Genomic DNA, 17,938 nt, shown 5'->3' with positions numbered 1-17,938 from the left:
TATGCAAATCAATCAATGTGATAAAACATATTAACAAATTGAAGAATAAAAAACATATGATCATCTCAATAGATGCAGAAAAAGCTTTTAACAAAATTCAACATGCATTTATGATGAAAACCCTCCAGAAAGTAGGCATAGAGGGAGCTTACCTCAACATACTAAAGGCCATATATGACAAACCCACAGCCAACTTCGTTCTAAGTGGTGAGAAACTGAAAACTATTCCTCTAAGATCAGCAACAAGACAATGTTTTCCACTCTCACCACTATTATTCAACATAGCTTTGGAGGTTTTAGCCACAGCAATCAGAGAAGAAAAAGAAATAAAAGGAATGCAAATCGGAAAAGAAGAAGTAAAGCTGTCACTGTTTGCCGATGACATAATAGTATACATAGAGAATCCTAAAGATGCTACCGGAAAACTACTAGAGCTAATCAATGAATTGGGTAAAGTAACAAGAGAAAAAATTAATGCACAGAAATCTCTTACATTGTTATACACTACTGATGAAAATCTGACAGTGAAATTAAGGAAACACTCCCATTTACCACTGCAACGAAAAGAATAAAATACCTAAGAGTAAACCTACCTAAGGAGACAAAAGACCTGTATGCAGAAAACTATAAGACACTGATGGAAGAAATTAAAGATGATACAAACAGATGGAGAGATATACCCTGTTATTGGATTGGAAGAATCAACATTGTGAAAATGACTATACTACCCAAAGCAATCTACAGATTCAATGCAATCCCTATCAAACTACCAATGGCATTTTTCATAGAACTAGAACAAAAAAATTGACAATTTGCATGGAAACTCAAAAGACCCCGAAGAGTCAAAGCAATCTTCAGGAAGAAAAACAGAGCTGGAGGAATCCGACTCTCAGACTTCACACTATACTACAAAGCTACAGTAATCGAGATAGTATGGTACTGGCATAAAAACAGAAATATAGATCAATGGAACAGCATAGAAAGCCCAGAGATAAACTGATGCACATATCATCACCTTATTTTCGATAATGGAGGCAAGAATATACAATGGAGAAAAGAGAGCCTCTTCAATAAGTGGTGTTGGGTAAACTGGACAGATACATGTAAAAGAATGAAATTAGAACGCTCCCTGACACCATACACAAAAATCAACTCAAAATGGATTAAAGACCTAAATGTAAGGCCAGACACTATAAAACCCTTAGAGGAAAACATAGGCAGAACACTCTATGACATAAATCACAGCAAGATCCTTTTTGACCCACCTCCTAGAGAAATGGAAATAAAAACAAAAATAAATAAATAGGACCTAAAGAAACTTAAAAGCTTTTGCACAGCAAAGGAAACCATAAACAAACGAAAAGACAACACTCAGAATGGGAGAAAATATTTGCAAATGAAGCAACTGACAAAGGATTAATCTCCAATGTTTACAAGCAGCTCATGCAGCTCAATGTCAAAAAAACACACAACCCAATCCAAAAATGGGCTGAAGGCCTAAATAGACATTTCTCCAAAGAAGATATAGATTGCCAACAAACATATGAAAGGATGCTCAACATCACTCATCATTAGAGAAATGTAAATCGAAACAACAATGATGTATCACCTCACACCAGTCAGAATGGCCATCATCAAAAAATCTGCAAACAATAAATGCTGGAGAGGGTGTGGAGAAAAGGGAACCCTCTTAAACTGTTGGTGGGAATGTATATTGATACAGCCACTATGGAGAACAGTATGGAGGTTCCTTTAAAAACTAAAAATAGAACTACCATATGACACAACAATCCCACTACTGGGCATAAACCCTGAGAAAACCATAATTCAAAAAGACTCATGTACCACAATGTTCATCGCAGCTCTATTTACAAGAGCCAGGACATGGAAGCAACCTATGTGTCCATCGACAGATGAATGGATAAAGAAGATATGGCACATATATACAATGGAATATTACTCCGCCATTAGGAGAAACGAAATTGAGTTATTTGTAGTGAGGTGGATGGACCTAGAGTCTGTCATACAGAGTGAAGTAAGTCAGAAAGAGAAAAACAAATACCGTATGCTAACACATATATATGGAATCTAAAAAAAAGAAAAAAAAATGGTTCTGAAGAACCTAGTGTCAGGACAGGAATAAAGATGCAGATGTAGAGAATGGACTTGAGGACACAGGGAGTGGGAATGATAAGCTGGGATGAAGTGAGAGAGTGGCATGGATATATATACACTATCAAATATAAAATAAATAGCTAGTGGGAAGCAGCTGCATAGCACAGGGAGATCAGCTCAGTGCTTTGTGACCACCTAGAGGTGTGGGATAGGGAAGGTGGGAGGGAGACGCAAGAGGGAGGAGATATGGGGATATATGTATATGTATAGCTGATTCACTTTGTTATAAAGCAGAAACTAACACACCATTTTAAAGCAATTATACTCCAATAAAGTTGTTTAAAAAAAAAAGTAAATGCAGAGAAAGTGGAAACTTCACACATTGCTTGTGGGAATGTGAAATAGTACAGTTGCTTTGAAATCATTTTACAGATTTCTTAGAAACTTAAACACAAATTCAGTATAAGACTCAACGATTTCCCTCCTAAATATATGCTCAGGAAAAGTGAAATGAAAACATTTACCCCCACAAAAACATGTAGATATTCATAGAAACATTATTCACAATAGCCCAGAAGTGGAGACAATCTAAGTGTCCATTAATTGGATAAATAAGACGTGCTATATCCATCCAAAGAGATACTATTCGGTCATTAAAAAAGAACAAACTACTGATAAATGCTATTACATGGCTATACCTTAAACCCCTCATTTTAACTAAAGGAAGGCAATGCAAATATTGTCTAATTCCATTACGTAAACATCCAGAAAAGGTAATACTTTGAGACAGAATAAAGATTAGTAGTTTTCTGAACTGATGGTGGAAACAAAGATGATTGATTGCAAACGGATATGATATCTTTTTGAAGTGATGGAAAAGTTCTAAAACTAGATACTGATGATGATTGTACACCATTTAAAATGGGTGAATTTTATGGAAATTAAATTATAACTTATAGAACTGCTGAACAATCATTGAGAGGAAGACACTGGAACTCACCAAAAAAGATACGCTACATCCAAAGACAAAGGAGAAGCTACAGTGAGATGGTATGAAGGGCACAATCACAATAAAATCAAATCCCATAACCACTGGGTGGGTGACTCACAAATTGGAGAACAATTATACCACAGATGTCCACCCACTGGAGTGAAGGTTCTGAGCCCCACGTCAGGCTTCCCAACCTGGGGATCCAGCAACAGGAGGGGGAATTCCCAGAGAATCAGACTTCGAAGGCTAGTGGGAAATGACTTTGCACGACTTTGACAGGGCTGGAAGAAACAGAGACTCCACTCTTGAAGGGCACACACAAAGTAGTGTTCACATCAGGACCCAGGGGAAAGGAGCAGTGACCCCATGGGAGAATGAATCATACCTACCTGCTAGTGTTAGAGGGTCTCCTGCAAAGGCAAGAGGTGGCTGTGGCTCACAACGGGGACATGGACACTGACAGCAGAAGTTTTGGGAAGTACTCCTTGGCATGAGCCATCCTGGAGTCCACCATTAGCCCCACAAAGAGTCTATAAATTCCAGTTCTGGGTCGCCACAGACCAAACAACCAACAGGGAGGGAACTCAGCCTCACCCATCAGCAGAAAAGCAGATTAAAATTTTACTGAGCTCTGTGCAACAGAGCAACACTCAGCAATACCCACCTCCAATCCCTCCCATCAGGAAGCTTGCACAAGCCTTTAGATAGCCTCATCGACCAGAGGGCAGCCAGAACAAGCAAGAAGAACTACAGTCCTGTGACCTGTGGAATGAAAACCACATTCAAAGAAAGATAGACAAAATGAAAAGGCAGAGGACTATGTACCAGATGAAGGAACAAGATAAAACCCCAGAAAAACAACTAAATGAAGTGGAGATGGGCAACCTTCCAGAAAAAGAGTGCAGAATAATAATAGTGAAGATGATCCAGGACCTTGGAAAAAGAATGGAGGCAAAGATCGAGAAGATGCAAGAAATGTTTAACAAAGACCTAGAAAAATTTAAAAAACAAACACCTAGAAGAATTAAAGAACAAACAAACAAAGATGAACAATACAATAACTGAAAGGTAAAATACACTAGAAGGAATCAGTAGCAGAATAACTGAGCAGAAGAACGGATAAGGGACCTTTAAGACAGAATGGTGGAATTCACTGCCATGGAACAGAAAAAAGAAAAAAGAATGAAAAGAAATGAAGACAGCCTAAGAGACTTCTGAGACACCAAGATTCGCATTATAGAGATCCCAGAAGGAGAAGAGAGAGAGAAAGGACTCGAGAAAATATTTGAAGAGATTATAGTTGAAAACTTCCCTAACATGGGAAAGGAAATAGGCACCCAACTCCAGGAAGTGCAGAGAGTCCCAGACAGGATAAACACAAGGAGAAACACATCGAGACATATAGTAATCAAATTGACAAATATTAAAGACAAAGAAAAATTATTAAAAGCAGCAAGGGAAAAATGACAAATAATGTAAAAGGGAATTCCCGTAAGGTTAACAGCTGATTTCTCAGCAGAAACACTACAAGCCAGAAGGGAGCGGCATGATATTATTAAAGTGATGAAAGAGAAGAACATACAACCAAGATTACTCTACACGGAAAGGATCTCATTCCCATTTGACAGAGAAATCAAAAGCTTTACAGACAAGCAAAAGCTAAGAATATTCAGCACCACCAAACCAGCTTTAGAACAAATGCTAAAGGAACGTCTCTAGGAAGGAAACAAAAGAGAAGAAAAGGACAAAAACAAATGCAAAACAATTAAGAAAATGGTAATAGGAACATACATATCAATAATTACCTTGAATGTGAATTGATTAAATGCTCCAACCAAAAGACACAGGCACACTGAATGGATACAAAAATAAGACCCATATATATACTATCTACAAGAGACCCACTTCAGACCTAGGGACACAGACTGAAAGTGAGGGGGTGGAAGAAGATATTCCATGAAAATGGAAATCAAAAAAAAGCTGGAGTAGCAATACTCATATCAGACAAAATAGACTTTAAAATAAAGAATGTTATGAGAGACAAGGAAGGACACTACATAATGATGAAGGAATCAATTCAAGAAGAAGATATAACAATTACAAATATATATGCACCCAACATAGGAGGACCTCAATACGTAAGGTAAATGTTAACAGCTATAAAAGAGGAAATTGACATTAACACAGTAATAGTGGGGGACTTTAATACCTCACTTACACCAATGGACAGATCATCCAGACAGAAAATTAATAAGGAAACAGAAGCTTTAAATGACACAATAGACCAAATAGATTTACTTGATATTTATATGACATTCCATCCAAAAACAGCAGATTATACTTTCTTCTCAAGTGCAGATGGAACATTCTCCAGGGTAGATCACATCTTGGTTCACAAATCAATCCTCAGTGAATTTAAGAAAATTGAAATCATATCAAACATCTTTTCTGACCACAACATTATGAGATTAGAAATCAATTACAGGGAATAAAACATAAAAAACACAAACACATGAAGGCTAAACAATACATTATTAAATAACCAAGAGATCACTGAAGAAATCAAAGAGTAAATCAAAAAATACCTAGAGACAAATGCCAACAAAAACAGGATAAACCAAAACCTGTAGGATGAAGCAAAAGCAGTCCTAAGAGGAAAGTTTACAGCAATATAATCCTACCTCAAGAAACAAGAAAAATCTCAAATAAACAATCTAACCTTACATCTAAAGGAACTAGAGAAAAAAGAACAAGCAAAACCCAAAGTTAGTAGAAAGAAAGAAATCCGAAAGATCAGAGCATAAATCAATGAAATAGAAACAAAGAAAACCATAGCAAAGATCAATAAAACTAAAAGCTGATTCTTGAGAAGATAAACAAAATTGATAAACCTTTAGTGAGACTCATTAAGGAAAAGAGGTAGAGGACTCAAATCAATAAAATTAGAAATGAAAAAGGAGAAGTTACAGTGGACACCACAGATATAAAAAGCATCATAAGAGTCTACTACAGAGAGCAAAGGCCAGCTCTACCCTCCACCAATCCCTCCCATCAGGAAACTTCCACAAGCCACTTAGATAGCCTCATCCACCAGAGGGCAGACAGCAGAAGCAAGAAGATATGCAATCCTACAGCCTGTAGAACAAAAATCACATTCACAGAAAGACAAACAAGATGAAAAGGCAGAGGGCTATGTACCAGATGAAGGAACAACATAAAACCCCAGAAAAACAACTAAATGAAATGGAGATAGGCAATCTTCCAGGAAAGGAATTCAGAATAATGATAGTGAAGATGATCCAGGACCTCGGAAAAAGAATGGAGGCAAAGATCGAGAAGATGCAAGAAATGTTTAACAAAGACCTAGAAGAATTAAAGAACAAACAAACAGAGATGAACAATACAGTAACTGAAATGAAAAATACACTAGAAGGAATCAATAGCAGAATAACTGAGGCAGAAGAAGAGATAGGGACCAAGAAGACAGATGGTGCAATTGACTGCTGCAGAACAGAATAAAGATAAAAGGATGAAAAGAAATGAAGAGAGCCTAAGAGACCTCTGGGACAACATTAAATGCAACAACATTCACATTATAGGGGTCCCAGAAGGAGAAGAGAGAGAGGAAGGTCCCAAGAAAATATGTGAAGAGATTATAGTCGAAAAATTCCCTACCGTGGGAAAGGAAATAGCCACCCAGTCCAGTAAGCACAGAGAGTCCCATACAGGATAAACCCAAGGAGAAACATGCCAAGACACATAGTAATCAAATTGGCAAAAATTAAAGACAAAGAAAAATTATTGAAAGCAGCAAGGGAAAAAGGACAAATAAATAAGGGAACTCCCATAAGGTTAACAGTTGATTTCTCAGCAGAAACTCTACAAGCCAGAAGGCAGTGGTATGATATACTTAAAGTGATGAAAGGGAAGAACCTACAACCAAGATTACTCTACCCAGTAAGGATCTCATTCAGATTCGATGGAGAAATCAAAAGCTTTACAGACAAGCAAAAGCTAAGAGAATTCAGCACCACCAGACGACCTCTACAACAAATGCTAAAGGAACTTCTCTAAGTGGGAAACACAAGAGAAGGAAAGGACCTACAAAAACAAACCCAAAACAATTAAGAAAATGGTAATAGGAACATACATATCGATAATTACCTTAAATGTGAATGGATTAAATGCTCCAACCAAAAGACACAGGCACACTGAATGGATACAAAAACAAGACCCATATATATACTATCTACAAGAGACCCACTTCAGACCTAACGACACATACAGACTGAAAGTGAGAGAATGGAAGAAGATATTTCATGAAAATGGAAATCAAAAGAAACCTGGAGAAGCAATACTCATATCAGATAAAATAGATTTTAAAATAAAGAATGTTACAAGAGACAAGGAAGGTCACTACGTAAGGATGAAGGGATCAATGCAAGAAGAAGATATAAAAATTATAAATATATATGCACCTAACATAGGAGCACCTCAATACATAAGGCAACTGCTAACAGCTATAAGAGAGGAAATCGACAGTAACACAATAATAGTGGGGGACTTTAACACCTCACTTACACGAATGGACAGATCATCCAAACAGAAAATCAATAAGGAAACACAAGCTTTAAATAACACAATAGACCAGATAGATTTAATTGATATTTATAGGACATTCCATCCACAAACAGCAGATTACACTTTTTCTTAAGTGCACACGGAATATTTTCCGGATAGATCACATCTTGGGTCACAAATCAAGCTTCAGTAAATTTCAGAAACTTGAAATCTTATCAAGCATCTTTTCTGACCACAATGCTATCACATTAGAAATCAATTACAGGGGGAAAAAAACATGAAAAACACAAACACATAGAGGCTAAACAATAGTTTACTAAACAATGAAGAGATCACTGAAGAAATCAAAGAGGAAATCAGAAACCTAGAGACAAATGACAATGAAAACACGACGATCCAAAACCTATGGGATGCAGCAAAAGCAGTTCTAAGAGGGAAGTTTATGGCTATACAAGCCTCCCTCAAGAAACAAGAAAAATCTCAAATAAACAATCTAACCTTACACCTAAAGGAACTAGGGAAAGAAGAACAAATAAAACCCAAAGTTAGCAGAAGGAAAGAAATCATAAAGATCAGAGCAGAAAGAAATGAAATAGAAACAAAGAAAACAACAGCAAAGATCAATAAAAGTACAAGCTAGTTCTTTGAGAAGATAAACAAAATTGATAAACCATTAGCCAGACTCAACAAGAAAAAGAGGAAGAGGACTCAAATCAAAAAAATTAGAAATGAAAAAGGAGAAGTTACAACAGACACCTCAGAAATACAAAGCATCCTAAGAGACTACTACAAGCAACTCTATGCCAATAAAATAGACAACCTGGAAGAAATGGACAAATTCTTAGAAAGGTATAACATTCCAAGACTGAACCAGGAAGAAATATAAAATATGAACCGAACAATCACAAGTAATGAAATTGAGATTGTGATTAAAAATCTTCCAACAAACAAAAGTCCAGGACCAGATGGCTTCACAGGTGAATTCTATCAAACATTTAGAGAAGAGCTAACACCCATCCTTCTCAAACTCTTCTAAAAAATTGAAGAGGAAGGAACACTCCCAAACTCATTTTATGAGGCCACCATCACCCTGATACCAAAACCAGACAAAGCTACTAAAATAAAGAAAACTATAGACCAATATCACTGATGAATATAGATGCAAATATCCTCAACAAAATACTACCAAACAGAATCCAACAACACATTAAAAGGATGATACACTGTGACCAAGTGGGATTTATCCCAGGGATGCAAGGATTTTTCAATACACACCAATCAATTATTGTAATACACCATATTAACAAATTGCAGAATAAAAGCATATGATCATCTCAATAGATGCAGAAAAAGCTTTTGACAAAATTCAACACCCATTTATGATAAAAACTCTCCAGAAAGTGGGTATAGAGGGAATAGTTTCCTCAACATAGTAAGGCTGTATACAAAAAACCCACAGCAAACATTATTCTCAATGGTGAAGAACTGAAAGCATTTCCTCTAAGATCAGGAACAAGACAAGGATGTCCACTCTCATCACTATCATTCAACATAGTTTTGGAAGTCCTAGACAGACATCAGAGGTGAAAAAGAAATAAAATGAATACAAATTGGAAAAGAAGTACAACTGTCACTGTTTGCAGATGACATGATACTATACATAGAAAATCCTAAAGATGCCACCAGAAAACTACTAGAGCTAATCAGTGAATCTGGTAAAATTGCAAAATACAAAATTAATACACAAAAATCTCTTGCATTCCTATACACTGACAATGAAAGACCAGAAAGAGAAATTAAGGAAACAATCCCATTCATCATTGCAAAACAAAGAATAAAGCACCTAGGAATAAACCTACCTAAGGAGGTAAAAGACCTGTACTCAGAAAACTGTAAGACATAGAATGAAAGAAATCAAAGATGACACAAACAGATGGAGGGATATACCATCATCTTGGATTGGAAGAATCAATATTGTGAAAATGACTATACTACCCTAAGCAATCTACAGATTCAATGCAATCCCTATCAAATTACCAACAGCATTTTTTATAGAACTAGAACAAAAAAATTTTAAATTTGTATGGAGACACAAAAGACCCTGAATAGTCAAAGCAATCTTGAGGAAAAAAAAAACAGGTCTGGAGGAATCAGACTCCCTGACTTCAGATTATACTACAAAGCTACAGTCATCAAGACAATATGGTACTGGCACCAAAACAGAAATATAGATCAATGGAACAGGATAGCAAGCCCAGAGATAAACCCACGCACCTATGGTCAACTAATCTATGACAAAGGAGGCAAGGATGTACAATGGATAAAAGACTGTCAGTGGAGAAAATAAGTGGTGCTGGGAAAACTGGACAGCTACATGTAAAAGAATGAAATTAGAACACTCCCTAACACCATACACAAAAATAAACTCAAAATGGTTTAAAGATCTAAATTTAAGGCCAGACACTGTAAAACTCTTAGAGGAAAACATAGGCAGAAACTCTATGATGTAAATCACAGCAAGATCTTTTTTGACCCACCTCCTAGAGTAATGGAAATAAAAACAAAAATAAAGAACTGGAACCTAGTGAAACTTAAAAGCTTTTGCACAGCAAAGGAAACCATAAACAAGACAAAAAAACAACCCTCAGAATGGGAGAAAATATTTGCAATTGACAAAGGATTCATCTCCAAAATATATAAACAGCTCATGCAGCTCAATATCAAAAAAAACAAACAACCCAATCCAAAAATGTGCAGAAGACCTAAATACGCATTTCTCCAAAGAAGACATACAGATGGCCAACTAACACATGAAAGGATGCTCAACATCACTAATTATTAGAGAAATGCAAATCAAAAATACAATGAGGTATCACCTCACACTGGTCAGAATGGCCATCATCAGAAAATCTACAAACAACTAATGCTGGAGAGGGTGTGGAGAAAAGGGACCCCTCCTGCACTGTTGGTGGGAATGTAAATTGATACAGCCACTATTGCTACAGCCAGTATGGAGGCTCCTTAAAAAACTAAAAATAGAATTACCATATGACCCAGCAATTCCACTACTGTGCATATAGCCAGAGAAAACCATAATTCAAAATGACACATGCACCCCAATGCTCATTGCAGCCCTATTTACAATAGCCAGGTCATGGAAGCAACCTAAATGCCCATCAACAGATGAATGGATAAATATGATGTGGTACATATATACAATGGAATATTACTCAGCCACAAATAGCAATGAATTTGAGTCATTTTTAGAGATGTGGATGGACCTAGAGACCATCATACAGAGTGAAATAAGTCAGAAAGAGAAGAACAAATATCAGATATTAACACATACACGTGGAATCTAGAAAAATGGTACAGATGAACCGGTTTGTAAGGCAGAATTAGAGACACAAATATGTAGAGAATAAACATATGAACACCAAGTGGGGGAAGTTGGGGGGTGGGTGGATGAACTGGGAGTTTGGCATTGACATATATACACTAATATGTATAAAATGGATAATAAGAACCTGCTGTATTAAATAAAATAAAATAAAATTCAAAAAAAATTATAACTAAAATTCCCTTTGAAGACTTTCTTTTTTGGTTAAGATGGAGTAAGAGGAACTAGATACACCCTTCCACATGGAACAATCAAAAACAAACAGTATATATGAAAAAACTCTTTTTCACGATTAAGGAAAAAAGCAGTCTAGATCAGGGGGTCTCAGACAGACTGGATAAAAATGAGCCCTGTGATTGCCTTAGCTTACTGTCTTGAAGACTTTTCAGGTTTCGGTTCAGGGAGTCCAGGGGACTCCCTGTCTCTAAGTACATGAAGCTGAGTCTGGGGAGATAAATACAGCTATAGTTCTCAGTATGGAGTGTCAGAGAGGAGTGAGACATACAAAGAGAGAACTTTGGAGCTCTACAAAGGGTCTCTCTCTAGTACTCAGCATGGGCATGCAAAGAAATTACCTAAGGCCAGGAAAAGAACAACCTGAAAAGATCAGCGAGAATAGCCAGACTAAAAAAATTCAGAATTCACAGTGCATTGGGTAGTGTCATAAGGGTCTCGCTTTAATGGGGTGGGGAGGGGAGGGGATAATTAGCCCTAGACTAAACACAGGTCTGGTTCCACCTAAGAAATCATAAGAGCAAGAGCCAAAAGTATCAAACTGTTACCAAGTAACTTAGCTGTGTTCTAGAACAAAGCTCAGGAATATTTATAGGAATTATAAGATCTCCAGAACCCAATGAGGTAAAATTACAATGTCGGCTATCCAATCAAAAATTACCAGGCATACTAAGAGGCATGAAAATATGACCCATAATGTGGAGAAAAACAAAAATGAATCAACTAAAATTGACCCAGGACTCACATAGATATTAGAGTTAGCAGTAAAGAAATTAAAACAATTATCATAATTATATTTCATATGTTCAAATAGTTAAGTAGAGACATGAGAGATATTTTTAAAAAACAGAAATTGACTTAAGGAGATGAAAATCACAATGTCTGATATTAAAAATCCACTAGATGATAACACCAAACTAGATATTGCAGAAGAAAAGATCAACAAACTTGAAGATAGCAATAGAAACTTTCTAAAATGAAACATGGAAGGAAAAAACATTTTTTTAACAGATAAACAAAGCATTAGTGAGATGTTGGACAACTTCTAGTGGTCTAATATATAAGTAGATGGAGTCCTCAAAGGAGAGAACCATAGGGACAGAAAAACATTGAAAAATAATGGTTGAAATTTTCTGAATTTTAAAATTATAAACCCATAGATCAAATAAGCCCAACAACACTCAAACACAACAATGAATAGAAATGAATTACTGATACACACAACAACATAGATGAATCTCAAAATAATTATGTTTGGTGAAAGACGCTAGACAGTCATATTAAATTCATGTAAAACTCTAGAAATGCAAATGAATCTATAGTGACTGAAACAGATCAGGGATTGACTGGGAAGACAGGTGGGAAGGAGGAATTACAAAAGGGTGTGAAGAATTAGCATGAACTAGGATAAAATAAATTCTAAAACTGATAAAATATAAATAACTAAATAAATAATAATTTGTAGTGCTCAGAACTGTTTTGAAGGATATAAAAATAAACATGTGGTTATGCTTCCACGAACATAACAGAGACTTGGGCTAGTGAGGAAACCACAGCTGTAACTGCTGCCTCTGAACACTGCACACTGAAACTTGTCTCTGACAATATCACTATAACCACCAGAGTGCTCCTTTTTCATAAGGAATTTTTCCAAAACTCACTGCCCCTTCCTAAAGACAAATACTTCTGCCAATACTTGCATCAGAAAAGTGCAAACTCCACTGATGCCTCGTAGTGCCCACTTTTGAACTGAAGTCTTATTCAGGTTCACCTGATAGTGAGGCCTGGGTCACATGTTTGGTACCCAGCTACATGTAAGGCTGGGAATTAGAGTTCAAAATCCAACTAGAATAGGAAATACTTTTGATGCATTAGCTTTTCCATAGACAGAAAAGCCATTTAGAAAATAATGGGCAGCTATAAATAACGATGGATGTCCACTACAACTATTACTCAGATTAGACCCCAGCCAAACTACTAACATTTCATTAAACATCGCTTTCTAGAAAAGAAAATTTTGTAAATTTCAATACTTCAAACTTTAGATATAACACTTTTCTTAATTTAATGCTTACAAGTGATGCTAGAGAGATGGATTAAACAGTTTTACTTTCAGAATTGCATCAAAAATATGAAATAGAAAAACTTAGATGCATAAGTTCTTTACATCTTTCAGGGATTTTCACATAACTTATTTGTAATTTCAGAAAGCAGTGGTCACACCTTAGGCAAAATGCAATCAGGTCTCCAGACACTGAATTAAAGTATTAAATAGCAACTCTGCCTGGTTAGGCAGAATTAATTTACGATGCGGGAAAAAAATGGTGTACATATACAAATCACAAGTAGCAACTTGGCACAACTTAATAAGTAAATTTACTTTTCTATAGAAACTGATCAGGAAACTCAGTGAAGAATGTATTCTGATTTTTCAAGACCATTTCAGGGAGAAAATCTTCTTGGCTGTGGTAGATTCTCTCATAATGGCATGAGAAGGAAAGGAACTAAAGATGTTTTCAAGGTTTAGTTTAGAATTAACAAAGATAAAGAAGAACACAATAGGAGCGAATTTGGAGAAGAAGCTAATGAGTTAAATTTGGGTCATCCACATGGAAAGGTTCAGAAATCAGAAGTTTTGGTCTGGAATTTAGGAATCATGGACTCATTACTTCAATTCTCAACATTTATTTTGTTTGGAATTTATTATAATGAGAATTAGGTTCAGAAAAAAAGAAATAGTGGAAGTTTAACAAATTAGAAACATGGTTCTCTTTCCTATCCAATAAGTCCAGAAGTTGGTCTGGTAGAAGGCACCACAGAATCAGGCACCCAGTTCCTTTTCTTAAGTGACTTCCTTTCCCAAAGTTATCTTGTGGCCCAAGAAGGTTGCTGGAGCTTCAGCCATCATATCCATAGTCCAATCAACAGAAAAGGGAAAGAAGACAAAAGAGCATGCCCCCTTCCTTTAGAGACACTTCCTATAAATTGCACATACCACTTCTACTTTCATCCCATTGGCCAGGATTTAGTCAATGGCTACACCTATCTACAAGAATGGCTAGGATATATGGTCTTTATTCTAACCACCCACGTACTCAGCTAAAAATCATGGCTTCTTTAAGGAAAGGAAGTGAACAGATATTGGGTAGTAATTAGCACTTAGCATAAAAACCTAGGACAAATGGCTCTAGCACTACTATTTCTTCCACTAAAAAAAGTGGCAGTAACAGCATCATCATAAGAATCACTGTGAATCCAATCTAATTATAAAACAAAATCATTCACAATCTTGGGTATCTTAACAATCTTTAGTGACCAATTACTTGTAAGACACAACAGATCTCAACATATCAACTTGTCAGGGCGTCACGAGTACATAGAACCTCACTGATGGTGGTTAAACTATCACAGCACAACCATATGAAGTTACTAATCACTTTGTATAGTGGCAAATGAACAAATCCCATGGATAGCATGTATAATGTTCTGAGTCTGATATATAATTATGATACAAAATTGCAAAAGATGGCTTGAAGTTATCAAAAATGAAAAACTCTCATTTTGGATAATCACTTGGTGGACCAGTTCAAAATGAAGCATAGCCAGAATGAGTTTCAACAAATAAAATTATTTAAGACATCCCTCTGAACTGTGTGCTGTTTTGTATCACATAGTCCTCTAGAAAAAAATTCAAAATCTGCATGCTCTTATCAGTCAGATTTGAAAAAAAAAGGAAAGAAAATTGGAAAGAAACATCAATGAGAAAGAAAAAAAGGCTAAACTGTGCAAGTGCAATAACTGCTATCATTTTTCTTTGCCATTACTTTGACAATAAAAGTTTTGTATGGAAGCTCCTGATTTATGGTCCTTTCAGGCAGTCACTGCTGAACAAAGCCACATTGATTTCCCAGGATCTGAGGTGGGGCAGTTCAAGGCCACGAAAAATTGCAACTCATACTTCTGTTGGTTGAATATCTATGAATTGGATTTGACCCAGACCAAATTTATGAAAGGGGCTGCTCTTGGCCTACCCGTCTTATCACTGACAAATGGTAAGCTTTACCTTGCCATAAGTCACACACATGAGTGCACCCTGGACTTCTGACCCATCCTCGTTCTCGTCTTAAGGTTTGTAGACCTTAAGACTCTCTTTGAAGATTATACAACAATAAACTGTATTAATATTTGATACAGACAAACCTTTAACTGCTGGGAACAGTATTATTACAGTAAGAAGACTAATTTAAAGGAATTAGGTAGAAAAGTTCAATGTGTTTCTTCCTGGGTTTTCCTTAGGTTAATGTCATTGATAAAGCAGGACTAAAAATTCCTTTGTAAAATAGTTCCTTTTTCACAAAAGATTATAGGGCAAATATGTACAGAAATAAAGAAAGGACACAGAAAAGAGCAGACCAAAACTTAGTATATATTAATCTATGCATAAAGGTTAAGAAGAGAGAGATCAATAAAAGAATAGTAGAAAGAAAGGAAGCTAATATTTTAATAAGTAACTGATAAAAAGAAGAAAAGCCTGACACCAAGGAAATAATAAAGAAAGGTATGAAAAATATTGGAGAAACAGAAAAATTGAAGTCTTAACTGTACAGATGAGGTCTATCGTTTCAAGGCTTTCTGGAGGAGGAGGCATGAGCTGACTTTTGAGGGGAAAGTAGGCGTTTATAGAGGGACAGCATGTGTGAAGACAGATGCGCCGTAGCAACTTACCTGACAAACTGCATGCAAGGGCGAGGCGGGGGTACAAAGGTAGAGAGGGGGCCAGGGTTCAAATCTTCAAGGGCTCCATGTACTAAGGCAGAGCTTACTTTATGCTGAAAGCTCTATGGAACTGCTGAAGGAGCTTAAGTAGAGAAGTAACCTGATCAGATATGCATTTTTTAAAAAAGTCATTAAACCGAAGAGAAGGATACAAAGGAATGTGGTCAAAGAGGAGAAGCAAAGACCAATAATACAAATGAGAAGCGACAAGATCTTGAACTTAAAGGCACTTAGAGAGGAAAAGAAGATAGATTCAAGAGGCATTAAGAGATGGAAACTACAGGACTTGTAGATTGATTGGATGAAGGGGTGAGAGAGTAGCATAAGAAGCTACCAACCACATTTTGGGTTTGAGCAACAAGGTAGCTGGTTTTGTCATTCTCTGAAATATGGTTTCCAGGAAAATTAAGAGGCCTAGGGGAAAGATGGTGATTTTAATTTTGATTAGGGTGGTCAGGGGACAATTGACTGTGAATCTGAAACAGTATAATTCATGATGCAGTGACTCACACAGAACAAAACTGAGAGAAATTTTTTAACTAGAGAATTATACTGACATGAATAAGTTTGTTGAGAAGCATCAAAACTATAACGTATAAATGAAAAAAATATGCCCCAAACAGTAAAAGTGTCAGTCACTTTTGAGTTTTGTCTAGTCCTTTCTCACTAAGGAATTGGTATTGACCCTCAATCAGTGTGGCTCAGGTAACAGCCTCTCTAAAAGCCTTTCCATGTTGTTCTAGACATGCACCATATTGTCCTTGTCCCATGTGGCTAAACTAGCAGTGTGATGTAAGCTTATTTCTAGGCCTCGATCTTTGCTTATGGAGTCATGAAGGTCTTTGAATACTGAGTCTCTATCAGCTCCCCTGGATGTCTGCACAGTGATGATGACTCTTGGATTCTTCTATTGAGACCATTATTATTCTATAGCAGGCACCGTGCTCTTTTCCTCTTTTTAGTTGCTAGTTTCTTCATGATATGTTGATTGAAGGGATTTCAAAACCCCGAAGATTATGAGGTTCTTCCTCCTAGATTCTCCATTCATAATACTATTATATGCCCCCAAAAGTCACTCATTCAGAGAAGTACTACTGTCTGCTCTCTTCATGCCCAAAAACACATGAACTACACTAAGAATGCACTCTCCTAGGCTGTGTTTGTGTCTCTCCTCTCGACTTCTTTTGACCTAAAGCAGTTAGTGTATGGCTAGCAGAGAAAGCTTCCAAATGCCACCTGTTAGAGTTTTATATATATTGGTCCCTATCTCTGCCCCCTCTCAGGTAATGCAGAAGTAAGCCAGCAAAAACCAAACAAGGATAACGCTCCCAGTTGCCTGCTTCTCAAACTTATTTAAGATTGCGTAGACACACTGAATGATGCCAATCACAATTAAGAAAGAAGTTTCCCTCCTTTTGATTGCCTAACCAATAAGAAGTGGAAATACCAGAATGCACTTAGTTCCTCCAGAATGGGGAAAGACTGGGTTTGGAGCATCTATTCAATCTTACACCAAAGAAAATATAGTTATGTTAACAGGAAATACACCCTTTCCTAATGACTATTCAATTGGAGAACCTATCCTTTATTTCTGAGGGACTCTAATACCCAACCCTTCAGAGTCTACATGTAGGGTTAAGTGACCATAACCTCTGGTGTCAGGTTGCCTGGGCTCAGAGTTTGGCTCATCTACTTATCAGCTATGTGGCATTGAGCAATTTCCTTACCCCTGCTTTTACTCAGTTTCCTCATCTGTAAATTGGGGATAATAATAGACCCTAGATCATGACATTGATGTGAGGATTAAATTGTAGGATATATGTCAAGTGTTTAAAACAGTA

This window comes from Balaenoptera acutorostrata, chromosome 8 (assembly GCF_949987535.1).
Source record: "Balaenoptera acutorostrata chromosome 8, mBalAcu1.1, whole genome shotgun sequence".
NCBI lineage: Eukaryota > Metazoa > Chordata > Mammalia > Artiodactyla > Balaenopteridae > Balaenoptera > Balaenoptera acutorostrata.
The sequence above is the reverse complement of the archived record's forward strand: the minus strand, read 5'-3'. Positions refer to the sequence as shown.